A 21,742-nucleotide genomic window follows, 5' to 3' on the forward strand; every position below is an offset into this window, starting at 1 on the left:
ACATACTCCTAAAAACCAATGGGTCAAAAAAATCAAAAGGAAAATTAGAAAATACTTTTATATGAAAGAAAACAAAGCACAAGAAACCAAAACATGTGGGATTCTTTAAAACCAGTACTCAGAGGGAAATTTATAGAGGTGAATATGTGTATTGAAAAAGAAGATCTCAAATTAATAACCTAATCTTCTACTTCGAGAAACTAGAAAAATGAAAGGCAAACTAACCTCAAAACATGCAGAAGGGGAGAAATAATAAAGATTAATGAATTTATACCAAAATTTCTCAAACTCTTCCAAAAAATAAGAGAACACTTTCTAATTCATTCTATCAAGCTGTCATTACCCTAATACTAAAGCCAGATGAAGACAACACAAGGAAAAACCACAGACCAATATGCCTTATGATGATAATCCAGGAATAATCAATAAAATACCAGCAAACTAAATACAGCAATATATTAAAAGGACTATACATCATGACCAAGCAGGATTTATCCCAGGAATGCAAGGGTCATTCACATATATGAAAATCAATCAATGTAAAAAAAAAACATATTAATAGAAAGAAGGGCAAATTCACATGATCATCTCAATAGATGCAGAAAAAGTGTTTTACAAAATCCTATCAAACAAACTAGGGATAGTAGGATACTGCTTTAATTGAACAAAAGGCATCCAAGAACGTATTACTAACATCACACTTAACAGTGAAAAATTGAAAGCTTTCCTCCTAAGATGAGGACAAAACACGGATGTCTGCTATTGCCACTTCCAGTAGCATTGTCCTAAAAGTTCTAGCTAGAGAAATTAGGCAAGTAAATGAAATAAAAGACACCCAGATGAAAAAGGAAGGAAAAACCATCCTGACTTGCACTAACACGATCTTATACATTGAAAACCCTTTAGAATTCAGACACACACACACACACACACACACACAAATTAGAGCTAACAAATGAGTTTAGCCAGCTGGCAGGACACAGGATCAAAATACAAAAGTCAGTTGTATATCTACACAATCTCATTGGAAAATCTGAAAATGAAATTAAGAAAACAGTTTCATTTATAATAGCATCAAAAGAATAAAATGCTTGAGAAAATAATTGACCAAGGAAGTGCAAGACTTATACACCAACTATAAAATAATATTGGAAGAAATTAAAGAAAAAGTTTAAGTGGAAAGATAACCCACATTCCTGGGTTGAAAGCTAATACTGTAAGTTGAGAGTATTCCCCCAAATTGATCTCCAGATTCGATGCAACACCTACCAAAATCCCAATTGTTTTTTTTGGAGAAGTGAACACACTGATCCTAAAATGCATGTGAAATTTAAAGGGGCACTGGGCAGCTAAAACACACTTGAAAAAAGAACAAAGATTCACACTTATAATTTCAAAATTTACAAAGCTACAATAACAAAAAGGTGGGGATTCTGGTACAAAGATAAATATATATAGGTACTAGAATAGAATTGAGAGTATAGAAATAAACCTATACTTATTTGGTTAATTGGTTTTCAAGAAGGATGCTAAGACCACTCAATCTGGAAAGAATGCTCTTCAGCAAATGATGAAGAAACAACTGGATATCTACATGCAAAAGAATTAATATGGATCCTTATCTAACACCACATACAAAAAATTAATTCAACATAAATAATTAAATGTAAGAGGTCAAACTAAAAATCTTAGAAGGAAAGATAGGTGAAATCCTCATGACCTTGGATTAGTCAACAGTTACTTAAATATGAGACCAAAAGCACAAGCAGCAGGAGAAAAAATAAATAAATTAGCCTTCATTAAAATTAAAACTTTGTGCATTGGAAGACACTATCAAGAAAGTGAAAGGACAATCCACAGAGTGAGAGAAAATATTTGTGAATCACATACGTGTTTATTATATATTTTTTAAGGAAAATAACAAATATTGGTCAGGATATGGAGAAATCGGATGCTCAAACATTGGTGATTGGAATGTAAAATGTTTCAGGTTCTGTGGAGAACATTTGGAAGAACTTTGATAGCTCTTCAATGAGTTAAACATAGTTACCATAGGACACGGCAGTTCCACTCCTAAGAGAACTAGAAACATACATCTACACAGAGACATGTACATGGATGTCCATAAAGCATATTTCATAATAGTCCAAAAGTGAAAACTACCAAGACATCCATCAACTGATAAATTTATATTACAAATGCGGTATAGCTACACAGTGGAACACCATTCAGTCATTAAAAAGAAATGAAGTAATGGGGTGCCTGGGTGGGTCAGTCGGTTAAGCATTCGACTCTTGAATCAGCTCAGGTCATGATCTCAGGGTCCTGGAATCAAGCCCCGCATTGGGCCCCCCACTCAGTGGGGAGTCTCCTTGTCTCCCTCTCCCTCTTCCCACTCTCTCTGTCTCTATCTTTCAAATAAATAAATAAATACATCTTAAAAAAAAAAGAAATTAAGTACTGTTGCACACTACAACATGAATAAGCCTTAAAAACATTATGCTATCTTAAAGTGAGACACAAAAGGCCACATATTGTATGATACAATTTATATGAAATGTCCAGAATAGGCAAATCTGTAGAGACAAAAAGTATTAGTGATTTCCAGAGACTGGGGAGAGGAAGAAATAGGGAATGACTGCTCAATGTGTATGGAATTTCTTCTTGGGGTGATGAAAACATTATGGAATTAGGTAATGATGATTGTTGCAGAACATTGTGAACATACAAAAACCAGTGCATTGTACACTTTAATATTATAAATGCTATGCGAATTTTATCTCAATAAAAAAGTGAAACAAATCGATGAAGACAGTTTTTGCTATATATACAATTATATCAACTTAATCAAGATAGTGTTATTTCTTCTTTACATATCCTTATATAATTTTAAATACTTTTTTTTTAAGATTTTATTTATTTATTTGAGAGAGAGAGAATGAGAGAGAGAGAGCACATGAGAGGGGGGAGGGTCAGAGGGAGAAGCAGACTCCCCGCCGAGCAGGGAGCCCCCCGATGCGGGACTTGATCCAGGGACTCCAGGATCATGACCTGAGCCGAAGGCAGTCGCTTAACCAACTGAGCCACCCAGGTGCCCTTAAATAGACTTTTTAAAAGCATTTTTACATTAATAGAAAAAAAGAAGATACTACACAGGGTTCCTGTTTACCCCACACCTGGTTTCTCCTATTATTAACATCCTACATTACTATTATACATTTGTTATAATAAATGATACTGATCCATTATTATTAAGTCCATACTTTATTCAGATTTCCTTAGTTTTTGCCTAATGTACCTTTTCTATTCCATCATCCCATTCAGGATACCATGCTACATTTATTTGTCACACTTCTTTAGGCATCTCTTGGCTGTAACATTTTCAGTCTTTCCTTACTTTTGATGACCTTGACAGTTTTGAGGAGTACTAGTCAGTTATTTTGTAGGATGCCCCTCTGTTAGAATTTGCTGCTTTTCTCCTGATTAGATCGACAGTGTTTCTGCTGTTATAAAAATTTTAAGAACTTTCTGTCTCCTGTATATGTCAGAGGAATTAACTCCATTAGACAAGAAGCTAATCAAGAGAATTTTTTCAGCTTTATTGAGGTATAATTGACAAAATTGTATGATTTTTAAAGTGCACGATGTGATGACTTGATTCATGTATAAACTGTGTAAGGATTCCTCCCAGAGATCTTACCTAAATACCCTTCTCAATTTTTACTTCTCCCCATATAGCTGAGGGACATTGCCCTCAAGTTTCCTAGAGGCCACAGGTAATCGAGGCGATTTTGAGTCATACCCCTTATCTCTCAGTCACATTGTGTGACTAATATTCTGATCTTTTGATCCCTCTGATGTTTCAAGGGAGGACTTTAGGGTCACATCCTCAGTATTTTCTCTAGAGTATTTCCTGATAATGAATTTCTTAATTTTGACTTCCTTTGTTATCTGGGAGGACCAGTAGTTTTCCAAATTATCACTTTCTGGGTTTTTATTTGTTTACAATTTTCTCAACTTATGTCTTTTCTCTCAAATTTTACTATAAGCAGCTAGAATAAACTAGGCTACATTTTCAGCACTTAGCGTGAAAATCTCCTCATCTAAATACCATACAATAGTTTATACAATCAGTCACTGTTAATGGATATTTAGGTTTTATTCTATTTTTCTACTATGACAAATATTACTGGAATAGAGTTTCTTGTACATACATCTTTTTATATATTTTGTCAGTAGTATTTCAGATGGATTTCTAGAAGAATTTCTTGATAAAGGAAAACTGCATATGTAATTTTGCCAAATTACATAATTTCTTCCATGTTTTTGAGTGATAGTTTAGATATTTGATAAACTAAAAAAATAAATGACAAGTATATCTGCAGAATAAGCAAGGTAAATGAGAGAATTTTCAATTCTGCATGCTGGAAGTCTGTTTCTGAGAATGAGGTCTTTAGATAGTTTGAAAATTAAGGTCAAAATAATAGTCACTATAAATTATTTTCAATAACTAAATCTTGTGTGTAATTTATTTTGTACTTATTAATTTTTAACAATGGGTAAGAAATCAATATTTTTTGTTTACTTGAATGTTTTATTAAATAAAAATGATAATGGTATTATTTGAATAGTCAGGAGATATATTTGCTCCATACAATTAAAGGAAGAAAAAGATGAAAATTTTATTATGGGCCTAGAATTTCTCAAAGGGTAATGATAAGTCAGATATGTTTTATCAATTTTCTATTTACAATTTAATTTTTCTTTTAAAAAATTACTAATTCAAGATATAAAAGGAACATAAAAGCCAGATATTATTCTGAAATGCCAATAAGTAGCTTGATAAAGTTTACTATCAGTTCTTCATATCTGTATTAACAAGAAGACTACATTTTACCTGAAAAGATAGTGCACTGAGTCAGATGCTGCAGTACTTGTCTCCTTTGACATTTCTCCCTAAGGAAGTATCTGGTGAATATGGAAATACTTTGTACTGCAGAGAATGACTGCTCCAGAAATACACTGCATTATTTCACTTTCAAAATTAATTACTTTGAGCACTTTATAAATTCAAAACTAGTTTTTTAATCAACAGATGTATCCTAATAAAAAGGAAATTATCATTCTGAAATGCCCTTAGTCATCCTAAAATAAAACTGTCAACATAGATTATGAGTTAAATCTAAATAAAACAATCACTTGCAAACCTAGATTAAAGTTAGAATGAAATACTTCTATATTAGAAATTATTAATGGAATTACAGGGTTTCGTAGCAAAATAATCCAGTTCAAGGTGGGAAGAGGTAGAGACTTAAAAAAATCAGTGTATTTCTTGTATGATCTTTGAATATAAGATACTACTTCCCCACTCAGTTCAAACTCATATAGTGAAAATACATTTTTTTTACTCACTTATTATATATCTCTCTTCAATTCATTAAATCCAGGTTTTAGTTATTTCTAATTGAGGAAAGCATTTTCCAACAAAATATTTTGGAAAAATTTTATTATGCTTATATGTAAAATATGGTGGGAGCATATTAGGGAGCAGGTTCATCTTTAGATTAGGCTTAATAATATACAATAAAGCAGGGAAGATATGAAGGTAAAATGAGAGGATGTGTGCTATTTGCTTAAAAGACTCATGCAAACTAGAATAGTGTTTATCTTTGTTCGTCTGAGTAGTAACTGAAAAGGAGTGTGTATGTTGAGGGGGGATATTGGGGAGTGCTAGTTCTATTTGTTTTATCTGGATGCTGGTTCCATAAGTGTGTTTAATTCGAGAAAACTCATTTTGCTATATGTTTACAATACGTGCAGTTTTTTGTATGTATACTGCAATTCCATGAACATTTTAAAAAACAAGATATGTAAATCAAGCATGGTAAATACTGGTATTTATTGAAACTGGGTGACAGTTGCAGCATTATTCACAATAGCCAACAAATGTCACAACCTAAGTGTTTATCAACAGATGAATGGATAAAAATATTATATATTTTTGTTATATATATATATATATAATGAGATATTATTCAGTCTTAACAAAAAGGAGATGCCACCTTTTGCAACAACATGGATGAATCTGGAGGACACTATGTGAAGTGAAATAAGCCAGATACCAAAAGAAAAAAAACTGCATGACCCCACTTATATGTGTAATCTAAAAAAGTTGAATCTATGAAAGCAGAGAATAGAAAGAACAGTGGTTAGTAGGGGCTGCGGGTGGGGAGGAAAAATGGGGAGATGTTTGTTAAAGAGTATAGAGTTTCAGTTATTATGTAGGATGAATAAGTCTAGAGATCTAATGTACAGCATGATGACTATAGTTAATAAAACTGTACTGAATACTGTAAATTTGCTAAAAGAGTAGTTTTAGGTGCTCTCATCACCAAAAATAATGAACTGTAAGGATATGATATATTAGTTTGAATGTAGTAATCATTTCATTATGTGCATGTATATGAAATCATGTTGTACATCTTAAATATATGTATTATTATTAAAAATAAGATAAAGACAAAAAGGAATTGGATGACATAATATGTATTTATACTCTACATTTAGAATTTTAAAGTATTGTAGAATTCTAAAAATATTTATTTATTTATTTATTTATTTATTTATTTATTTAAACTTTAAGTAGGCTGCACACCCAGCATGGAGCCCAAGATGGGGCTGGAACTTCTGACCCTGAGATCAAGCCCTGAGCTGAGATCAAGACCTGAGCTGAAATCAAGAGTTGGAGGCTTAACTTTGGAAAACAGTGTGGAGGTTCCTCAAAAAATTAAAAATAGAGCTACCCTATGACCCAGCAATTGCACTACTGGGTATTTACCCCAAACACACAGACGTAGTGAAAAGAAGGGCCATATGCACCCCAATGTTCATAGCAGCAATGTCTGCAATAGCCAAACTGTGGAAAGAGCCGAGATGCCCTTCAACAGATGAATGGATAAAGAAGATGTGGTCCATATATACAAGGAGAATATTACTCAGTCATCAGAAAGGATGAATACCCAACTTTTACATCAACATGGATGGGACTGGAGGAGATTATGTTAAGTGAAATAAGTCAAGCAGAGAAAGTCAATTATCATATGGTTTCACTTATTTGTGGAACATAAGGAACAGCATGGAGGACATTAGGAGAAGGAAGGGAAAAATGAAGGGGGGAAATTGGTGGGGGAGACGAACCATGAGACACTATGGACTCTGAGAAACAAACTGAGGGTTTCAGAGGGGAGGGGGTTGGGGGGATGGGTTAGCCTGGTGATGGGTATTAAAGAGGGCACGTACTGCATGGAGCACTGGGTGCTATACGAAAACAATGAATCATGGAACACTACATCAAAAACTAATGATGTACTGTGTGGTGACTAACATAATAAAATTAAATTAAATTAAAAGGAATTTAAAATTAAAAAAAAAAAAAAAAGAGTTCGAGGCTTAACTGATTGAGCCTCCCAGGGGCTCCAAAATAAAATTTTTTAAATGACACCAGGCAGAGAGCTGATTCAGCAACTGTTGTTGACTTCCTGGCATGAAGCTTTTACTTGGAAAATTAACACTATTATAATTGTGTAAAGCAATGGCTTGGAAAAAAAAAAAAGAAAACACTTTAAAAAAAACAATGGCTTGGGACAAACATTTGGTGAAACACCATATGCCTTGATTGATGCCTCTCCCTAGTATTTATTTGCTATCACATATACCTCTGGGACTTTCCTCCTTTTTTTAGGTGGGGTTCCCCTAAAAGCAGTACCAGGTCCTAGGAAGCACTATTAGGAAAGTGAAATCAGGAAGGGAAGAAAGTCAATAAAAGATGCATTCATGAATGGGCACTGCTGTGGACAACTGGAGCTCAGACTCACTACTATTCCCTGAGAGAATTTTCCCATCTGGGAGTGAAGAAACTGAGGTATTTATCTACCAACAAATGTCCCTTATTGTTGGAAGGTTGCTTCTGTGGACATTAACTCCCCACATCTCTGACCTGCTCCTTGGCAGAATTAATGTGTTTCTACAGCAACAGAGAGCCTTCAGGATGAGGTGTTTGAGATAAGAAGCCATTCATTCATTCAATGAATTCTTCATTAAAACTGCAGGTGACCTGCAGGGTGGACCAAGAGACTAAGGCCAGAGCCTTAGACAAATACTACACTTTCCTATGTATAGGTTTAACAAATGTTTGGAATGAATTAATATCACTACCCATCTAATAATTTTTAATTCATGCTTTATGGTTTTGATTCCTTTTCTTTAATACAAAGTTGATAAAAAATAAAATAGAAATTTAGAACATATTGAGTACAGGGATTTTGTATGCCTTCCTGGTTCTGAGTGTTTTCTCCAAGATTTTGAAATAAGAATTCTCCCACTTTCAAAGCTGATGACATGTGCTGAATCCACCTCCATTTCATCTCTGTCGCTCTAAAGTGAGGTTTGTACTCTAAAAGATTTCACTTGTGATTCCATCATTCTCTTTATAGGTCTCTTGTAAGCAATAAGGACAGTTTAATTAACAGAATTCAAAATAACCTAAGGAATACAGACCAAGGAAAATCCGTTATGACTGCCAAGTAACATTACAAAGAGGGATACCACTCATTCTAGGGTTGTCTACATATTGGAAGTACAGAAAATAACTTAAAGTGAAATAAGTTTAGAAAATTAAATGTGATAATCCCCATTTAAATAACATGTGGCTAATAGGCACTAATGCAGCCTCCTTCCTATGGGAAAACATGCAGAAAAAGTTAATAAGTAAGTAAAACAGACACTTAACCTTAGGCTAGAATCTGGGAGAAACTGGCATACTTATAAACAGTAGTTGAGGGGGAAAAAAGAAAGGAAGGATTTGATTCTTGACTAAAGTCAAGAGATTGACTGAAAGAACAAAAAAAGAACTAAGAAAGATGCTTTATCTGTTCCCCAACTAAATGGCACATGTCAGGAGCTATTTGCAGAGGAAGAACCACAATACATGCATTCTGGAAAGTATAGCTCACTATAAATGAGCACTGGAGAGGTGACAGACATTAAAAAAAAAAAAAAAAGGAAAGAAAAGGAATCCTGTTGCTGCATGCTGGGACTTAAAATCTTTACCTATTTTCTTAGTTTAGAATCAGAAAAGCAGATTATGCAAGTAGTAGAAAAATCCCCTGAAGTCATAGAGAATTGCATGACCTGCTCCTTATTAAGGCTCCAGCAGTCTGTCCCTTACTATGACTCTCAGAAGAACATTTCCTCATTACTCAAGTAGAAAGGGAGCGGGACCTAAGACAATCCATATTTTCTGTTAAGAAAATTACATCCTGATAGATCTAAACTCTCTTTAAGAAAAATAATCAGCATTGGGCTAATAAAAAATTACTGCAGCAGAAGAGAAAAGGACTAGCACAAAGACGAGTACATCTCTGACAATAATTTATTGCAAGATCCAGAAGAAAATTACAATTACTTATTTGAAAAGGCTTAGGGTCTTGCCAGTGTCAGGCAAAGACATAGGAAAACGGGACGAAGAAAAGAAAGCAATAAGTGAGTTATCCAATGGCTTTAAGGACAATTATAAATTAGTGATAAAGATAAAATTTCCATTTGACTCTGGTGTGGATATCCACTGTTGTGGAAAATCAAAGCAGTGATGTGGACCAGAAGAATGGGAAGTTTTCCCAGAACACCGAGAAAAATGACAGATTTGATGAAAGAAAGTGAATACTCACATCTTATATATATCAAAATGAATGTATGCGGAGAGGAAAAAAAAGAGTAAAGATAAAGCCAAGAGTAGTTATTCCCCAAAGAGTATAACCAGTCTAAACAGAGAAGATATAAATAAGAGAAAACATTTCAGGGGTGAGAGAGGACTTACCATATATAAGGTATAATTCCTGGGAAAAATCCTTATCCAGATACATCCAGATAAAATATGTGAATCACCAACATGAAGTAAAAATACTGAAACCACCTAGGAAGGAAGAGCAAATGTCTATAGTGAATAAAAAATCAAGCTTGCCACAAACCTCTCCTCTGCAATAGTGAATGACAAAATACATCAAAATATTATTAAAATATAGAACATGTAAATAATCTAATTAAGAAGGTTGGTTTTATATATTTATATATAAAACTTTGTGTCTTACTTTTAAGATTCACAGTTATTTTCAGAGTCCATAAAATATTTACCTAGAAAAGATCTAAATGGCCACAAGGAAAATTTTAACAAACATAAAAAAGTAGAAATTTTATAATCTACATTTTCTTATTATGCAATAATTAGCATGGCAGATACTTAATCACAGGCAAATAATTAAAAAGTTTTCCTTGGCAGCTCCTTAGTCAACCAATAATTCGAGACTATAATTATTGCAATCTACATTGAAACTAACAAAAGAGACAACAGGCTATGTCAAAAATAGAATGAAACAGCAAATTCTATACTCAGGACAGAAAGTGTAAATCTAAATACTTTCATCAGTAAATAGGTAAGAATAAACATATTAATTATTCAGTCTAAGAAGCTAAAACTAATATGCCAAAGTTATCCCAATTAATCTAAGAGATAGGAATAAAGAGAGATGAAAACTAACACAAGACTTAAGTAATTACAAAGCATACAATGGTATAATTGACAAATTTGAAAGCTAGTAGATTGAAGGGACAAAAAAAGAGAACTCACAAAACATATACACTAATACACATACACAGAAAGAAAATAAAAGTATAAGTTTTGAGAATGAAAAAAGAGATGTAAGCACAGATTTAGAGGAGATATTTATTAAATTTTAAGACTGTGCTATTCATGATATATTTTAGTAAACATTCAGAAATACATGACTTACTATGATGCCACAAATTGAATAGACTAACAGGGAAGACCCTTCAAAAATATGCAGGTCCAGATGACTAGCAGGTGAGCTCTTTTGAACCTTTGTATAATAATTTCTATGATTCTCTGGAGCTCATAAAAATTATAAACTTCCCAGTTTCAAATAAGAATATAAATTAGAGAAAATTGTAACCAAAATTATTAGTAACTCTAGTACTTTATTAAAGTCTTTTTTTAAAAGATTTTATTTATTTGACAGAGAGAGTGAGAGAGAGAGAGAGCACACAAGCATGGGGAGTGGGAGAGGGAGAAGCAGGCTCCCCACTGAGCGGGGAGTCAGATGGAGGGCTTGATCCCAGGACCCTGGGATCACGACCTGAGTCAAAGGCAGACACTTAACTGAACCACCAGGAGCCCCTATTGAAGTCTTAATACAGTATTACAAGTGTGGGGCTTTTTCTGATACACAAAGATATTTCAACATAATAAGCCCTCTGTGCCTCAGTTTCCTCATCTATGAACTGAATAATGAGAAGTTCCTACCTTATACTGTGATTTCAAAGATTGAATGTATTAAGTTTAAATGGCTTAGGTATTCTATTTATATATATCCTATCGGTTGTATTTCTCAGGAGAACCCTCACTAATAGATCATCTCAAGAAACCTAAGTTTAAAATTATCATAAAATAATTTATAACTTATACCATGAAGGCATTTGGTTAAATTCATTGGTCATGCACACTGGGTGACTTAGGTGGAGGGATGGCCAGGAAAAACCAAACCCACAACCAGAAACAATAGCACAAAACTTTTTATTAAACTAGGAATTGTATATCCATTTGAAACCAACACTCAATGGCATCCTGAACTGTGAAACATTGGAAGCATTCCAATTAAAATCTGAAATATGTTATCACTAACATTTTTCAGTTTTATGACAGAAGTTACTGCCAATGAAATCTCACAAAAAAGGAGGAGTGGGGACTCATGACTCTGATGAAAAATCAATAAAAATGATCACTATTGGCAGATTATATGATTGTTTCACTAATTGATAAACTCAAGACAATTGAAGAAAAAGAAAAATAGACCTAAGAAGCTATTTCAGCTGGTTATCAAATGAATATACAAAAATTAAATAACTCTCCTACCTACCAACAATAACCACTTAGAGAATATGATTTTAAAAATTTCTCATTAATAACAATAATGTATAAATTTCCAAAATATATAAGGCATACATAAACAAAACTACAAAATAGTATCACAATCTTTAAAAAGCCTAAATGAATTCAGAAACAATCCATGTTCCTAGGTGTATGAAAATTGTTCAAATCAAAACTACAATGAGATCCCACCTCATACCTGTCAGAATGGCTAGAATAAACAAGATGTTGGTGAGGATACAGAGAAAGGGGAACCCTCTTACAGTGTTGGGGGAAGGCAAACTGGTGTAGCCGCTCTGGAAAACAGCATGGAGCTTCCCCCAAAAGTTACAAATAGAACTACCTTATGACCCAGCAATTGCACTACTAGGTATTTACCCAAAGGACACAAAAAAACCAATTCAAAGGGGGCACTTGCACCCTGATGTTTATAGTAGCATTATCAACAACAGCCTAATTATGGAAAGAGCCCAAATGTCCATCGACTGATGAATGGATAAAGAATAGGTGGTATATGTGTGTGTGTGTGTGTGTGTATTTATATATATAATCCATCACAATGGAATATTATTCAGCCATTAAAAAGAATGAAATCTTGTCATTTGCGACGACATGGCTGGAGCTAGAGTGCATTATGCTAAGTGAAATAAGCCAGTCAAAGAAAAACAAATACCATATGATTTCACTCATATGTGGAATTTAAGAAACAAACAGATGAATATAGGGGAAAGAAAAAAAAGAAAGAGGGAGGCAAACCATAAGAGACTCTTAACTATAGAGAATAAACAGGGATGCTGGAGGGGAGATGGGTGGGAGATGGGCTAAATGGGTGATGGGGATTAAGGAGGGAACTTGTGATGAGCACTGGGTGTTGTATGTACAAGTGATGAATCACAAAATTCTACTACTGAAACTAATATTACACTATATGTTAAGTAACTAGAATTTAAATAAAAACTTGAAACAAAAAAGAAACTAAATAAAGAAATAAACTCTGAAGTTGACTGTAAATTTTATATGACCAGTACCCAAGTTGATTCATTCATCCCTAACCATGCCCAGTATACTTGTTGACTATAGACCCTTTTCCGTCTTGGGATAGTCTCTTTCTTTCTTTCTATTTCTCTTTGTATCTCTCTGAGTTGTCTAGAGGCTTCCCCTTGCATGGAGAATAAAACTTTCTTTTTACCCTGGCCTATGGGGTTCTTCATGAGTTGGTCCCCAACTACTTTCCAGAAAGCTATCTTCCTGTTCCTTCAATGCATTAGACTCCAAGAACCCTTGTTTTCCCTTGTGTCTGTAGATCTCTCTTCACATCTTTATGTGGTGAGCCTTTTGTCTTTCACGTTTATCTCAAAATCCATTTCCTGATGATATTATCTAATATAATCCCCAATATTTTCATACTCTATTAGATCACCTTTTTTTTAAGTACTTATTGCAATCTGCAATTATCCTTATGGTTTGTTTGTCTGATTATTGGTTATTATCTGTCTCATCCCATTAGAATGTAAGCTTTTGAAACAAACCAAATGCCCAACAAAAGGAGCTTGGTTAGATGATTCCATTGCATCCACAGATTGTCATTGTTCAGTCATTAAGTATGCTGATAAGGGGTGCCTAGGTGGTTTGGTAGGTTAAGTGTCCAACTCTTGATTTCAGCTCAGGTCATGATCTCAGAGTCCTGGGATTGAGCCCCACGTGGGGCTCTGCGCTCAATGCAGAGTCCGTGTGAGATTCTCTCTCTCCTTCTCCTTCCCCTTCTGCCCCTCCCCTCATTTGCGCTCCAGCTCTCTTTCTCCCTCTCTCTTAAATAAATAAAATAACAAATAAATAAATAAAATCTTTAAAAAAGTGCTTCTGAAAATGATCACTATTGCCAAGGAAAGATGTCACTCATGTTGAATGAAAAAGAAAGGATACGAACCAGGTAAATACATGTATCATTCAAAGTATGTATCTGTAACAATTATCCCTTTTCCAAAGCCTAACCAAGAAATTTATTGTTTCAGGGCATGATAGTTAGGGTATATGCTCTTTTCAGAATTTTTCATTAGGAAGATAATTTTTTAATTAACATTTTTAGCAACATTTTTAAGCAACATTTCAGCATGTCAAAAAATGGGCATTTGCACTAAATATGCTGCATTACACATTAAGGAGTTATAGAATTAAGTTTGGTAAGGTCAGACCACACTTTTTAAAAATAAAATAATATGGAAGAGAAAGGAATAGAATAGAATAGAACATCTCAAAAACTTTGGTGCAAAGGGTAATTGTATTACAAATAAAAATGTGTTTTGGATGTGTGTATGTGTACTGAGTCAGGATAAAAATATATTTATTGTGGTGGGTTGAGGTAAATAAATGGCAAGAAAAGAAAGTTTGAAAACTGCTGCTGTAAGTGAGTTTTACTTAAGGTTGTGGTAGATGGGAAAAAGAAGAAAATTCCCCTCTTCTGGTTATAGGAGAGTAAGAAAAAGAGAGGGGAAGAGAAATATGAGAGGTTTCCTCTATCCCGGGCTTTTGCTAAGTAGAGGGGTATTGTCAGATACATGGAGCACAGAGGACAGAGCTACCTCTGCTTCTATTCTGTTCCAGGAGATCCCAGGCTTCCCACCGGTACCTGGGAGTGGCTGCATCAAAGTGAACTTGGAATAGGAGAACTTCAAATCTAGTTTTCCTGGTTCTCTCTGGTTTCCTGAGAAAGGGCATGATCACCTACGTTTTACAAGAACTATTCCATTTAGCTCTCATGATTACTCTCCTGAGTAACACATGCACTACTGAGGTAGGTTGATTTGTCCAAGCTAGGAAAGTGTGATTCCATAAAGATTTAGAAGAAAACTTCCTAAAGGCAAGGATCTGGATAGCAGCTCCAGAGGGCTTGGCCAAATAGTTTTTGTGTAGACTCTTGCCCAAGAGACAAGTGTGAGCTCCTGTATTTGTTTCTTATGGCTGCTGTAACAAAGTACCACAAACTGTGTGGCTTATAACAACAGAAATTTATTCTCTTAACACTTCTTGAAGCTAGAAGTCCAAAATCAAGGTGTCAGCAGGGCCATGCTCTCTCTGAAGGTGCCAGGAGAGAATCTGCTCCTTGCCTTTCTCTTAGCCCTTGGTATTATCAGCAATCCTCCACCTTCCTCAACTTGTAGATGCCTCACTCTGGTCTCTGCCTCTGTTGTTGCATGGTATTCTGTGTGTGTGTGTGTGTCTGTGCCTTCTCCTCTTCTAAGTTCATCAGTCATATTAGATTAAGGGTCCACCCTACTTCAGGATAACCTCATCTTAATTAATAACATCTGTTACAACCCTACTTTCAAATGAGGTCAAGGTCTGGGACTCTGAGAAGACAAGAATTTGGGGGGACACTATCTAACCTGGTACAGCTCCCTGTGCCCCTTCCCCTCTTCCCTCCTCTATCTTGTTGTATTCTTCCTGGTTAACCCTCAGACAACTTAGTCACATGTTTGGCTGGCCTTATTTTCTTTGCCAGTTTGGTGGCACGCTGGGATACTTGCCTATTCAATCTCCTAATTACCACATTCCTACCCACAGGTTTTTTTCTTTCTCCCTCCTTCAAGGCACCTGTCATGAATTACCCCTGGAAACCCCCAACCCTCCACTTCTTTGGATCTACTCCCAAACTTGGAACTTGGATAATGTTTTGCTTCCTTGAGCCACCCATAATAGACAGGACCTAGTCCTACCCCCTTACTGACTTATTTATAGAGAATTGGGCTGTACAGCTATAACTAATATTTTGAAATATTAGCTTATATTCAACTTGTTTCTGATTTCCTGTAATTCTTGCTGCTCTAAGGTTCTACATTTATCGAAGCTGAGCATACCTTCAGGGAAAGGGCAGAAACCAGGGAAAAAAGAAGTGTCAGGCATTTGAAAAAAAAAAAAATTGTTTTTTCGGGAAGACCTAGGCTTTAAATTATTAAGCTCTAGCTTGGAGAATTCAGACCACAGTAGTTTTTCTATAAAGCAGAAAGTAAGAAGAATCCAAGATTCAAATGACTTTCATTTTTCCCTTTGCAAGGATGGTCAACTTCCCTCTGGCTTGATGGGGGGCTTATGGCCAGGGAGAATAGAAGAGCCTAGAGAGAGGAAGGAAAGAGAGATGGCAAATTGGAAGATAAGGATATGCATGCTCCTGAGGGGGACTTCCCTGTCCTCTCTTGTGAATGAAAGGGAGTAGTGACCTTCATATACTTTAGGAATTCCATGGTTTAGAAAGCTTATTTTTTGAATCTTGCCTTAACTCTTGGATGAAAATGCCTCAGAGTGCAAATCGGGGAATCTATAAAGGAGTATAAAGCTCAACATGGTATATTCAGGTAAAGAAAGAATGAAGAATAATACCATATAGTTTCCCAATGTGTATGGTGTAGAGGAGATCTAGACTTTTCTGGTGACCCCAAAGAAGAATGAGAAAGTTCTTCAATGACAAGAAGTCTGCGAGAAGCCTGAGGTTGGAATGAGGCAGGACCTATGTCCTTATCACTGAAAGCCATTGGGTGAAGATGTGAGCAATGGGTGCAGTAGGGTAAGTGGCAGATTCTCAAAGATCAAATGGAAGTCTAACAATGTTGGCTGAAAGAAGATACTTCTCTCTAATATAAGAACAAAACATGAACCAACCATTCATGGGGTGAGGACAAAGAGAAGAGCGTGTGAGAGAAACCCTGAAAAATTAGGTAATTAGATAAAAGGTGCTAAATTAAAAAAAAATTTTTTAGAGAGAGAGAGAGCATGCGTACGTGAGCAAGAGTGGGGGAGGGGTGGGGCAGAGGGGGAGAGGGAATCCCAAGCAGGCTCCACACCCAGCACAGAGCCCAATGTGGGGCTTGATCCCTCAACTCTGAGATCATGATCTGAGCTGAAATCAAGAGTTGGACTCTCAACTGACTGAGCCATCCAGGTGCCCCAAAAGATGCTAATTTTTAAACCAAGAAGAGGCTGTGCTTCCTTGAGTTTTTCCAACCACTAGCTGATATGAGTAGCTTGTTAACAGATCAAGTTTAATTATGTTTAGAGTTTATGTTATGTTATGGCATATTATATTAATTGTATTGGTGTTGTGATGCCAAATTTTGAACCCACTATCTGATACAGCCCAAATTTCCTTTCCTTTATTTCCTATTACATGTACATCTATAAATTGCTCCAAATATACAATCAAGGGGACAGTTTTAGTTCAACTCCCTTCTAGTCCTTTTTATCTTATCTGAGGCTTAATCAAATCACTTCCTTGTCAGAAACAGTGGGCTTCTTTATATTTCCACCACAAAATTGCTAATCCAAATTTGATGTTGATCTTTAATCTAGTCTACTGGTGACCTAGAAGTGTAAGCATTACTTCATACCAATCTGTTTTTAAAAGACAGTAAACCAAGCAAAATGATAAGCAGAAACTTCTCTGTGTTAATATTTAAGCTGTGGAGTTTTCCAAGGATACAACCAGAGACGTGGCACTTTCAAAAATAATCTTGAAGTAGAATTGTACTCTCAAATTTTCAAGTTTTCAGAAGATATTAAGCTATTCCTAAGTACTGAAATGCCAAACCATTACAGATAAACTGTACAAAGACTTCAGAATTCAATGTGACTGGACAGAAATGGGACAGATGAACTTTGAAAGGAAGTGAAGTCATGCCTTTTAGAGAAAAACACTTCATCATACTTATAAAACTAAAGGTTCTGAGCTGTTAGCTAACCTCAAAATATAAGTGATTCAAGGTATTGGCCCCATATACTAATGCTAACAACTAACAAATATTATCAATAAGAATATTAAGAGTAATAATATATTATTTGAGCACTATGTGTCAGGTGCTGAGCTATGTATCTTATGTGTACTACTTTATTTAAAACTCTTAATAACCTCTTGCTCTTCTTGTTTTATGAAATAAGGGAAACGTCAAGGTCAAACTGACGTCAGAGATTCAAGCCCAAGACAGTCTGATGTCAAAGCTCAGACATTTACCTACTATGTTACACTGCCCTGAACTGAACACTTCTACTCTGGAACAAATCTGCATCTTTTCTGTTCCTGAAATAGTGTCAGAATCGAGGGAGACGTGCCAGAATAAGAATAGATCTAGGGCAGGGCTACTAAAATTGTCAAGGCTATGGTATATGAAGGTAGGCTTTTAAAAAAATAATTATGGGTTCAAGATGCAAACTATAGAAAACATGAGTGGTTCCCAAAATCCTGGATGTCCAGAACTATAGACTAGGATGTCTGTCTTAAAGAAGGAGTGCATATGAGAGAGAATATAATTCTTTACCAAATTTCAGAGGTTTGTTATTTTTAAGCTGAAGATAGAATATCAAGACTATAAAGACCCTTGCCTCATGTTTTCTGCTTCTGCCTCTACTTTCCTGTGTTTGTGAGGTACTCTTCACGGGCAGCCACAATATATCTGAGACCTTAGCCCCATCATCTGGTAACAAATTACCTTGGCATCCTCTCAAAACAGTATCCATATAATCAGCCTTTCCTAGGTACCTCCTTTTTTCATTTAGACCCTGGATTTGCTACCTCTGGGGATTATCCTTTGGGTATTTTGTTACTTCCACAAGCCATATATCTCTCCTTGACTTCTCTCAGTTCATACAATGGGGATTTGATGTGCTTCTTTATTTCTAATTTAGTAGGTGCCTTTCTCATTCCCCTTTTTGTTCTCACTAAAGCCCTGTTGAGGGACAATCCTGTTGCCCAAAATGAAATCCTTGTCTCATGCTTAACACCAGTGTCTGAGTTCTGCTGTTTATGAACAAGTGCCCCTTGCCTGCCTCCTGGAGATGACCAAACCCCCGATGCTATGCTTTGTCTCCCTGATAGTAAATCATGTCTCACTGTCATCCGAAACAGTCAGTTCTAGGTGATGCTGCTTAGGTTTTTTTCTAAGCTTGCATGCTGTGAAGCTATTACTAAGTAGGAGAAAATGAAACTAGGTGGACATGCATTTGGCTAGAGAAAACTTATCAGAACAGAAGATTCTGTACCCTAGAGGAATGTTCCATTTTAGGGTTTAATCGGACTTGATTATAATCTGGGTTAGCTTTAAAGAGAACTGGTCCATTGGGAAGTCCATTGAGGAAGTGATAGTTTGGGGTCTCACATTCATGTCTGAGCCACAGAAAAATGGAGTTTGCCTTAACAACAAGATTTTGGAAATATCAGAAGTAGATTTAGCCTCAGGATAAAAGGATTAAGCCAGGGGTCCATATACACAGACAACCGAGGTATGATTCAGAGTGAGTTATATGGTCCCAATAAGCTGTGATATAAACCAGGAATCAGTGATCAAAAAGAATAAAGCAAGCACAAGGAAGTATGGGGCAACAGGTTAGAGTGTACAATTTCTGAAAGATTACCTATATACCCCTGATGATTTCTACAATCTTGTTTGGTTTTATAAACAGGCAGGGAATAGTGTATATGTGATTTAAAGGACTAGTGGGGAAAACAGGGAGTAACTATAAAAATACACAAGACCTGGTATTTGCCTTGTGGGAAGAAGCTAGGTTAGAAAGAAAGGACAGATTTACCACTGATCTTTTGACTTTGCCCTACTCAGCTGTATCTCCTGAGTTACTAGTTTTTCTTCTCTCTGTCCCACTATCTTGGGTGTATCTTGCTCAAGCCCTGATTCCCTCCATGACATTGCCTCTCTCATGTTACCTAGGTTGGAATGTCACGCTCATACTGGAAGATGGAGATAGAAATGAAAAAGAAACCATAGTAAATAAAACTATAACATGTTATTCAGGCAATTAGGGTTGTCAGAGGAAAGTCCCTAAATTTTCATGACCCTGTAATCACAAATGATTAAGTGTTCATTGCTGCTCCTGGTAGACAGAAGAATACTCTTAAGTGGGGCCTGGCAATAATGCAATGTGCGATTCCTTTGGGATCTATAGCACATCCATATTCACAATGCAAAATCCAAGAAGCTAGTACTCCATAAAGTTATTTACACTGCTCCTATAGGAAACTTCTCTAATTGGGCTACAGAGTGTCCTGGGTCTGATTTCACTGTAGCCTTTGGACCCGTCTTCTAGAACTCCTTTCCTCTCTGATAAACCATCTCCCTGCCAGTCCTTAAGCCTCAGCTCAGGCTCACCACCTGGAGGCCTTTAGTAGCTAATGCTAGGTGTGGCTGAATACATCATGCTGGGTTGGTCAGGGCAGATAAAAAGAATGTTGAATTTCAAGCAGAAAAAAAAAAAAAAAAACCTTGACTGGTTGAACTGGCCATTTGTTTCCATAACTTATCCATCCAGTATTTTCATCGGAACTAAAAAAAAAAGTTAAATCCAGTGCAATTTTTATTCTCACTGTCATGTTAGCCAATTAATGGCTGCATGCAAAATTTGCCACCTAGAGCCCTGGGACTTTATTTATATAATACTCATAGTGTCAACAGAAGTAGTGGTGCATGTGTTGACCAATACACCCTGTGCACTATGTGTGTTTCTTAAAGGAAGGGATTCTGTTTCATATATTTTTGAATGTCCAGTATCCAGAATTAGGCCTGGCCCAGAGTAGATACACCTGGCTGTTTCCTCAACTGAAATAAATTCTACAATGTCCAGGTTCTCTAACTTCTCTCCAAGCTCCAAATAGTTCATGGGTATATGGTATTTCCCTAGGTAGAGATGGGCACTACAAGGAAAGTAAAGGCCCTGAGTTCCTTAAGCTTATGTCCTAATGTTGAAAGTTAAGGAAAACATTCTCTATTAGGGATTGTCACTTAGTCTGGATTCTGTAGTAAACGAGATACACTGAGATTCTGGGATAATAAGATATTTCAATCTAGAGTCCTGCAAACACTCAAAGAGCCTAGGATTCCATAAATAAGAGTGTCCCCCCCCCCCCAAAAAAGGACAGTGCCAATACGCAGGTGAAGTGCTATTTGCAGAACATGAGCAGCTAAAATCTGGAAGTGCCTCATAGACAATACATATCGTGAGCTGCCATTGGAGAGTTGCAGTTTACTGTCCCTTGAAGCTGCTGTGCTATACTATGCAGGAATTATTTACTTTTAAAAGACAGATTTTCAGAAACTTAAGACAATTTCTACCCCCCATCCTCCCTACATAAATGACTAGTGAACGTCATTCTCTTCAGAAATGCTACACACTGAGTTTTACTCATAAAATGATACTTAATTTCATCCATGAAAGTGGCATTTCATAAAGAAGGGGTCCTCAACACTATGTGAGGCATCCATCGGGACCCTCTCAACATTCTTGGTTCCTCCTATCTTGGAAACCCAGAGGGTAAGCACTAGGTCACACCCTATAAAGATAATATACATAATTCACTTAGTTGAGTTAAAGGACCTTGGTGGAAACAATGGGGACTATTCATTTTCTAGTGCTTGGAGTTCCCTCCCCACAGCAGAAGTAGCAGGGAGAGAGGGAAATGCAGTATGTTATGCTAATCTGTTATGGGAGCAGATAAATGAATACTATGCTTCAGATTCTCCATAGCAATTACTTTTGTTACACATGTATAAATGCACGTTTTAGCTATTTTAATCACTTCCTTATCCATATGCTGTTTGAATAGTGAAGAATATATTCAAGAAAGTGAATTGCATGCAGGAAGCACTAATTATTGTGGTTATAAAAACAAATCACACACCACAACTATATTCCCAGTTTTTCCCTATCAAAATTTGGTTAAGTATTTCTACTCTCGCTCCAATGTAAATTAAA

The 21,742-nt window shown here is 35.9% G+C and overlaps 1 long non-coding RNA gene across 1 annotated transcript in view; it reads right to left on the reverse strand.

The window, feature by feature from the left end:
- LOC118002203 overlaps positions 1-21,742 on the reverse strand; it is a 44,001-nt gene that overhangs the window by 21,861 nt on the left and 398 nt on the right. Inside the window, exon 2 of the long non-coding RNA XR_004676980.1 lies at positions 9,875-9,970. This is a non-coding gene — a long non-coding RNA (uncharacterized LOC118002203). The remainder of the gene's footprint in view (positions 1-9,874; positions 9,971-21,742) is intronic.

Source organism: Mirounga leonina, unplaced genomic scaffold (genome assembly GCF_011800145.1).
Source record: "Mirounga leonina isolate KUSES-001 unplaced genomic scaffold, KU_Mleo_1.0 Mir_82, whole genome shotgun sequence".
In the NCBI taxonomy this organism is placed as follows: Eukaryota; Metazoa; Chordata; class Mammalia; order Carnivora; family Phocidae; genus Mirounga; species Mirounga leonina.